Source organism: Oncorhynchus clarkii, chromosome 16 (assembly GCF_045791955.1).
Source record: "Oncorhynchus clarkii lewisi isolate Uvic-CL-2024 chromosome 16, UVic_Ocla_1.0, whole genome shotgun sequence".
Classification (NCBI taxonomy): Eukaryota; Metazoa; Chordata; class Actinopteri; order Salmoniformes; family Salmonidae; genus Oncorhynchus; species Oncorhynchus clarkii.
The window spans coordinates 12,212,470-12,220,657 of NC_092162.1; the positions used below are offsets into that span (position 1 = coordinate 12,212,470).

Consider the following 8,188-nt stretch of genomic DNA (forward strand, 5'->3'; position numbering starts at 1 on the left):
CTCTCTCCTCAATCTCTCTCCTCTCTCTTTCTTCTCTCTCTCTCCTCTCTCTCCTCAATCTCTCTCCCTCTCTCTCCTCAATCTCTCTCTCCTCTTTCTCCTCTCTCTCCTCACTCTCTCTCTTCTCTTTCCCCTCTCTCTCCTTTCTCTCCTCACTGTCTCCTCTCTCCTCACTCCCTCTCTCTCCTCTCTCTCCTCAATCTCTCTCCTCTCTCTCCTCACTGTCTCCTCTCTCCTCACTCCCTCTCTCTTCTCTCTCTCTCCTGTCGCTCTTCACTCTCTCTCTCCTGTCTCTCCTCTCTCTCCTCACGCTCTCTCTCTACACGCAGCTTTTCACCTTTTAATTACAACGTCCAGCCTCTGACTTCCGCCATACCGCTGTGTTATTTTTCTCTCTGCTATGTAGCGGGTCTCTCAAAATGCTAATGTTTTGCTTCACACCGACCACTATGAATAAAATTAGAGTTTGGCTCATGTTTGGGTTGAGATGTGGGGAATAGTCTTCTGGCTGGAGGCTTGAGCCTTTTAACCATTTGGCCTCTAATGACACCGTGTACTGTACACTCTTAGAATTAGTGGTGACTCGAGGAAACCTTGGAGATCCTCAAGAAACCCCTGGAGTTCCTCAAGGAACCATTGCTAGTCAATGGTTCATATTTTCATCTTCGATTACTTGAGTGGTTCTTGGAGGAACCTTTATTGGTTCAATGTAGCAACGTGTTCCTGGAGGAATCCTGGAGCAAAGGCGTGGCTTATTAGGGGCGTGGCTTACGGATCAGTATTTTTTTGTGCCACCCATTAAAGTAAATGTCATTCTTGTTCATCTGTTCTGTTGTATTGTCTTCCAATGTTAAGGTTGAACACTGACAGTTTTGTAGAGTCAGTGAGGTGTTTGTAGCTTCAGTTCCCCAAGAGCTTATGTGAATCCTGAAGTTGGAGTACTTAACACTTTATTACAGTATGTCAGTAATGTTCATATTATACTAGAATATGTAATAAGCATAGATATTCATGGAACATTTCAATTGTAGTGTACGAACTTAACGTGATGAACAGTAATGACATTTACGCTAACGGGGGACCAAAAATAACTATCATAAAGCCACACCTCCAATAAGCCACACCTCCAATCTGATAGGCTGCTACCTATAAAAAAGGTTTTAAAAAAGAACCCAATCACAGAAGTGTTCCTGTTTGAACCTTTACACAGAGGTTCCTCAAATACATTTTTCAACTGGAAAGGTTCCGCCTGTGTGGCCACCAAAAAGGTTCTTCCAGACTCCTTTACTTCTTAAGAGTATAAGTTAAAGGTCACCACACCCTGTGTCCAGGCAGCCACAGTCAGCCCTGTTAAGCTGATGGTCTGTTTCTCCCTAGGAGCACTCAGTCTTTAACCTGGGTTCATAGGGAAGTGACTTCTACGCTCTGTAGTGAGTGGGCCCTGGATCTTATTCTATCCCTTTCTGCCCCCCTCTGGCACGAAAGACAGGCTGAACAAAGACAGAGAAGAAAAAAAAGAAATAGCCTGTCTTGGGTAATGACGGTAACATCCCAAAGGAGCCTCCTTTACTGCCCTCCTCTCACTCTTTCTGTTATCCAGGAGCCACTGGAGACCCGGGCCCAATCACATGTTCTGTTTCACACTCGCTTCTGAAAAACGAATGGCAGAATTATACTGATAAATGTGTATGGACAGAGGTTGAATAAATTATGTTATGGCTGCGAGTGTGTGTGTGTGTGTGCACGTGCGTGCGTGTGTGTGTGTGTGTGTGTGTGTTGTCTGTCTGTCTGTGTATGTGTGTCAGTCAGTACAGTGTGTAACTAAACCGTGTCTCCCTACAGGTATGAGCTGCCTCAGTATGGCAGTCGCAGGAAGTTGATATCTTCGACAGGCCTGTATGATGAGTACGGAGAGGTGATTGTGGAAGACGATGGGAGCTACTACTATTGCAGTCCACAGGAGTCGGATGGAGAGGTAGCAGATTTGTATGATTCAAAATGATGCACCTTTTAATTCAATAAAAAGTATGTCCCTGGAGGAACCCCTGCTTGGTTTAGTAATGGGTCAGTAATGGTTAATAGTCAACAGTGGATTTAACGGTAGCTTGGGCATTGTGACTGTAACATAGGTGGCCATGCGTGGTGGGAGGAGGCCATCTAGGTGGGGCAGAGGACCACCCCGAAGCCCCCTCAGTGGCCCCCCCAACAGGTACTTGGAGATCTGCAGTCCCCCCGTCCCAGGCCAGTGCAGGAACCACCACCAGTACTGCTGCCACTGCAGACTCCCTTGGCCCCACCACTCCTCTACGGCTGCTCAGAAACTAAAGACAGTCATGAAACTCTGCAATTTTCTAGTGAGCCCATCTCACTCCACCCTCTGTGTAACAAAGCCAGGATATTCCCCTTGAATTTCTTCTCCAATGATCGGAGGAGATGTTGGGGACATCCCTGAACTAATTAAGGCCTAGTGCTCCGACAGCACGCTGAGGATGAACAGCGATAGATGGTCATAGATGGTAGCTACTTCCAGGCCTGGGACGAGGCCAAGCCCTCGGTGAAACAGTGGTTGGTGAAGGTGCCAAGACGTACAGTTGAAGTTGGAAGTTTAAATACACCTTAGCCAAATACATTTAAACTCCGTTTTTCACAATTCCTGACATTTAATCCTAGTACAAATTTCCTGTCTTAGGTCAGTTAGAATCACCACTTTATTTTAAGAATGTGAAATGTCAGAATAAGAGTAGAGAGAATGATTTATTTCAGCTTTTATTTCTTTCATCACATTCCCAGTGGGTCAGACGTTTACATACACTCAATTAGTACTTGGTAGCATTGCCTTTAAATTGTTTAACTTGGGTCAAACGTTTCGGGTAGCCTTCCACAAGCTTCCCACAATAGGTTGGGTGAATTTTGGTCCATTCCTCCTGACAGAGCTGGTGTAACGAAGTCAGGTTTTGTAGGCCTCCTTGCTCGCACATGCTTTTTCACTTCTGCCCACAAATGTTCTATAGGATTGAGGTGAGGGCTTTGTGATGGCCACTCCAATACCTTGACTTTGTTGTCCTTAAGCCCATTTTGCCACAACTTTGGAAGTATGCATTGTCCATTTGGAAGACTCATTTGCGACCAAGCTTTAACTTCCTGACTGATGTCTTGAGAAGTTGCTTTAATATATCCACATAATTTTCCTCCCTCATGATGCCATCTATTTTGTGAAGTGCACCAGTCCCTCCTGCAGCAAAGCACCCCCACAACATGATGCTGCAACCCCATGCTTCACGGTTGTGATGGTGTTCTTCGGCTTGCAAGCCTCCCCCTTTTTCCTCCAAACATGACGATGGTCATTCTGGCCAAACAGTTCTATTTTTGTTTCATCAGACCAGAGGACATTTCTCCAAAAAGTACGATCTTTGTCCCCATGTGCAGTTGCAAACCGTAGTCTGGCTTTTTTATGGCGGTTTGGGAGCAGTGGCTTCTTCCTTGCTGAGCAGCCTTTCAGGTTATGTCGATATGGGACTCGTTTTACTGTGGATATAGATACTTCAGTACCTGTTTCCTCCAGCATCTTCACAAGGTCCTTTGCTGTTGTTCTGGGATTGATTTTCCCTTTTCGCACCTAAGTGCGTTCATCTCTAGGAGACAGAATGCATCTCCTTCCTGAGCGGTATGACGTCAGCGTGGTCCCTTGGTGTTTATACTTGCGTACTATTGTTTGTACAGATGAACGTGGTACCTTCAAGCGTTTGGAAATTGCTCCTAAGGATGAACCAGACTTGTGGAGGTCTACAATTTTTTTTCTGGGGTCTTGGCTGATTTCTTTTGATTTTCCCATGATATCAAGCAAAGAGGCACTGAGTTTGAAATACATCCACAGGTAAACCTCCAATTGACTCAAATGATGTCAATTAGCCTATCAGAAGCTTCTAAAGCCATGACATAATTTTCTGGAATTTTCTAAGCTGTTTAAAGGCACAGTCAACTTAGTGTATGTAAACTTCTGACCCATTGGAATTGTGATACAGTGAATTATAAGCGAAATAATAATAGTCTGTGAACAATTGTTGGAAAAATGACTTGTGTCATGCACAAAGTAGATGTCCTAACCGACTTGCCAAAACTATAGTTTGTTAACAAGAAATTGTGGAGTGGTTGAAAAACTAGTTTTAATGACTCCAACCTAAGTGTATGTAAACTTCCGACTTCAACTGTATAAACATATCAAGCAGGCTCTTCAAGAGAGGAGGATATATTCAGTGTGAGCTCTGTAGCTGAGCAGAGAATGTATGGTTCCAGGTCCCAATGCTCCAGTGACTCTGAGAGGGAGTAGAGGTGGCAGGCCTCCCTGGCGGGGGACAGTCGTGAACAGGACTGCAGCAGCTCTGAGGCAGGGTCCCAGGGGAGGCCTTCTCAGACAGAAGGAGTATGAGCAGCACTGCTTCACCCTCCACAACGGATTGCAGGGTCTACTCTGGAGGAGACTTGGGAGGAGAGGAGGCCCAGGAAAGGGCTGTGGATTCAGACCCAGAACAGGGGGAGAGCTAGGGAGATTCTGAGGAGGAGAAGAGGAGGTCAAAGTCAGATGGGGATTCTGAGGAGTAGTCTGAGATAGGAGTCCCAGACAGAGAGAGAGGCTGGGGATTCTGAGGAGAAAGAGTCCGATAAAGGTCAGGATCAGAGACTGAGGAACACAAGAGGAGTGTGACGTCTGCAGAGGCGGACACAGAGCCAGGGACACGGTCACAGACGACCGTGTCCAGCAGGAGATCCTCTGTGGTCTCCAGCTGCAGTCAGAGTAGACAGGATACACAGCACAGTGGGACAGAACATAAATCTTCTCTTAGCAGAGTAAGTCTCTGACCCAAGCTCCAGGAGCTTTAGATCCACCTGGATAAGAAGCGCTAGATTCACAACTTCCTCACACACTTTAGGGCCTGAGAACACCATCGAAGAGGAGAGCAAGGAAGAGGAGGAGTCCTCGGGGGAGGAGGAAGAGGAGGCTGAGAGCGGAGAGTCGTCTGAGGAGTGAAGGGTCATCATCCAAGAAGTCCAGTGGGAGCCTTACAATGGTCTCAACAGGAAAGAGACGAGGCTCGACAGAGGTCAGAGGTAGCATCATGGAAGCCTCAGATGACCCTTTCCCCCTACCCCTGAGGAGGATGAGGAGGGAGCCACGACGGCGAGACCGTCCAGCGGTAGTTATGGAAACAGCTTGGAGCATAGCACAGAGGAGGAAGATGAAGCCGTAACATCTTGATTCAATTGAATTCCGATCCCATTAAGTAAGATCTCCGAATGCCTTGATTGCGTTTACAATTATTTGTGTGGAATGTATTATTGTAATAGAAGCCATTTTAGCCAATTACAGAGTCCAAACCGCATGGTCTCTCTTCCCCTCTTCTCTTTCTAGCTGCTGCCTTTTATTTCATGAATAGTGGAAGCAATGTCCTTTTGATGTGATAATCCCATTCCTTCTTCTAAAGCTCTTAGTAAATGGTTAATGATTGCTTCTCATCCGTCTGTGTGAAGAAGCACAAAAGATGGTGGTTAATTCACCTCAGAAGATGTAGTCATTTCCTCCAACAGCTCCTTCTCCAGCGTGACAATGTGCACTGAGTGTCTTTAATAATGTCTTGATGTTAAGCTTCATGTCGCTCATACACTGAGTGTACAAAACATTAAGAACACCTGCTCTTTCAATGATATAGACTGATCAGGTGAATCCAGGTGAAATGGGGGGGGTGTTTAACTCAATATTAGGAAGGTGTTCCTAATGTTTTGTACACTCAGTGTATTTCTGTCTGCTTGTTGTTGTTGTTCAGTACGGGAGGAAGAAGCGGATCAAGCTGGTGGTGGACAGGGAGTATGAGACCAGTTCCACGGGGGAGGACAGTGCTCCGGAGCCCCAAAGGAACCGGCTGTCCAATCTGACCAACCACAGCAACGTCAACGGCAGCGTGTACCTGGCACAGAACGGCTCGGTCATACGCACCCGCCGGGCCGCCCACTCAAACAACATAAAGGTCAACTCCCCAGTGCGCCTGGGCAAGCACTTTAAGAAACTAGACAAACTGGCGGTGACTCACGAGGAGAGACTGCCGCTCAACAGCCCCGTGGCGACCACGTCCTCGGCCGACAAGAACCTAAACACCCATCCCTCCAGCGGCTCCCTGGCCTCCAGCACCACGGGAGCCGAGAGCATTACGTCCAAATCCAACATCGCCAAGGCCAGGAGCGAGAGAACGTGGGACGCGGAGGAGCAGGAGTCAACAGTGGACAATGAGGATGTGAGAGAACCTTTAGAATCTCAGAGCGATCGCACGTATTCCGATGAGGAGGAGCTATGGATGGGGCCCTGGAACAATCTGCACATACCAATGACAAAACTGTGACTTTTGTATTTTCACTTGTGACAAAATGAACTTTTTAGTATTGTCCCCAATGACTTAATTCATGGCATAAATCTCAATTGAATTGCGCTTTATTTCAGCATTATATTTGCATTTATTTATCAGTAACCCACTGGTTTCTTGTTAAGTGTTGCAAAGGAAAGCAACATCGCAATTAATTGGCTTCATCTTAAAAATGGTCTTCTCTCTATTAAGCTACTGTACATTCATCCAAAAGCTTCTGCAACCAGTAAGCTATTAGGTTTCCTTTAAATACAGAATACTAACAATTTTGAGTTTACTTAGGATAAAACATGCTCTTTTCCCAATATTGTCACTTGTAGAATGTTCTTTCCTAAGAGGAATTTATGAAAATGTCTCGGCGACATAGAGGTGTCTTGATCAGGGATGCACTTGCTGTCCACGTAGGCCTTTTCCTGTGTGCCCCAATCATAAAAGTCACTCAGACCCGAATACAGTGTTATTTTTGTCATTTTTATACAGATTGTTACATTTTTGAGGGATATTTGAAATACTATCCTGTTTGCTGCATACTGCATATTTGCCATGTCTTGAAATAACAATTCTGGTTGTGGTCTGGTTTTGAATCAATATTCGTAATGGCCGTGTGATGTTTATAAAGCACATGAAAAACCAATGCAGTAATCTTTGTTCAAGTGCTGCCTTCACAAATATATCAAATATGTCTTCAACCTAATGATGGAAACAGAAATAAACATTTCTCATCAAACTGTTGCTACTTCTATTCATCTAGTCCTTTTTCCCTCTCCGAAATGGTTAAAAATCCCTTTGTTTGCAGAGAGAAGCATGCCAAATCCAAAAACCACAGTCTATGCTATGCCCAGGTCAAATTGACATTAGAGTCAGTTCAATTTCCATGTGTTTGCTTCTGCTCTGAGAATCAGCATTATGATATTGATGAACTTCAGGAGACGGTGTTCATTTTTAATGGATCTAGAAGGAGAACATATCAAACATCCATTGGATTGATTTAACTAAGTTGCCTGATTTATAGTGATTCCAGTGTACACACAGTGAAGTCATTTGGGCTTATTAACCAGAGGATGGAGTTAGCCCAGTTATTTCTGAATACAGAGGGGTGATTGCATGTACGAATATTACATCTTCAGAGGAAAGGAAGGAGGATAATTATAAGAGCTGAGAAGTAGTGTGCTCTGACCCTGGAATCATATCGACATGTCCACAGACTCAAAGCTTATCTACTTGTCAACTTCTAATTTCTTCAAGTCTGCCCAAGGCTCACACTTCTTGTCACAGATCAATAATGCCAACATTTCGAAACATGTTATACAATTTATTTGATTTTGTACCATTGATTCATTTAAAGATAAGTGTAGTCATTAGCTAATAGCGCCACAGAAATATCCAGTCACAGTATTGGTTGAAAGTGGCAAACGTGTGAAATGTGTAGTCTGAATGTACAGCTGCTTTAACTCAATAGTGTGTGATCAGTATCACTGCTCTTTGCTACCGCAGGTGGCTGATGCTCATGAAGCACTTCTCCCGCAAGGCAAAGCTTTCTGGGAGACGGAGTTCTTTTAAAAGAGGGAGAGAAAATAGAGCTGGAAAACCCCCAAAACAATCAGTCTCCCAACAGCTCTTTGCTCTGGCACCACAAGCACTTCTCTCTTTCTCTGGCTAGTTGTCAAAGGAGTTTCCTTTCACAGCCAGAGAGGCTTTCAGAGCCACTCCATTTAAACAGATCATAATTCTCCTGGGCGTGAGAAATGCCTATATAGGAGAGAATCTCAGTTTTCCTG

General features: G+C 45.0%; 1 pseudogene; it reads left to right on the forward strand.

The window, feature by feature from the left end:
* Window positions 1-2,503: 2,503 nt before the first annotated feature.
* LOC139367845 (uncharacterized) lies at window positions 2,504-6,389 on the forward strand (annotated as a pseudogene).
* The last annotated feature ends 1,799 nt before the right edge of the window (window positions 6,390-8,188 follow it).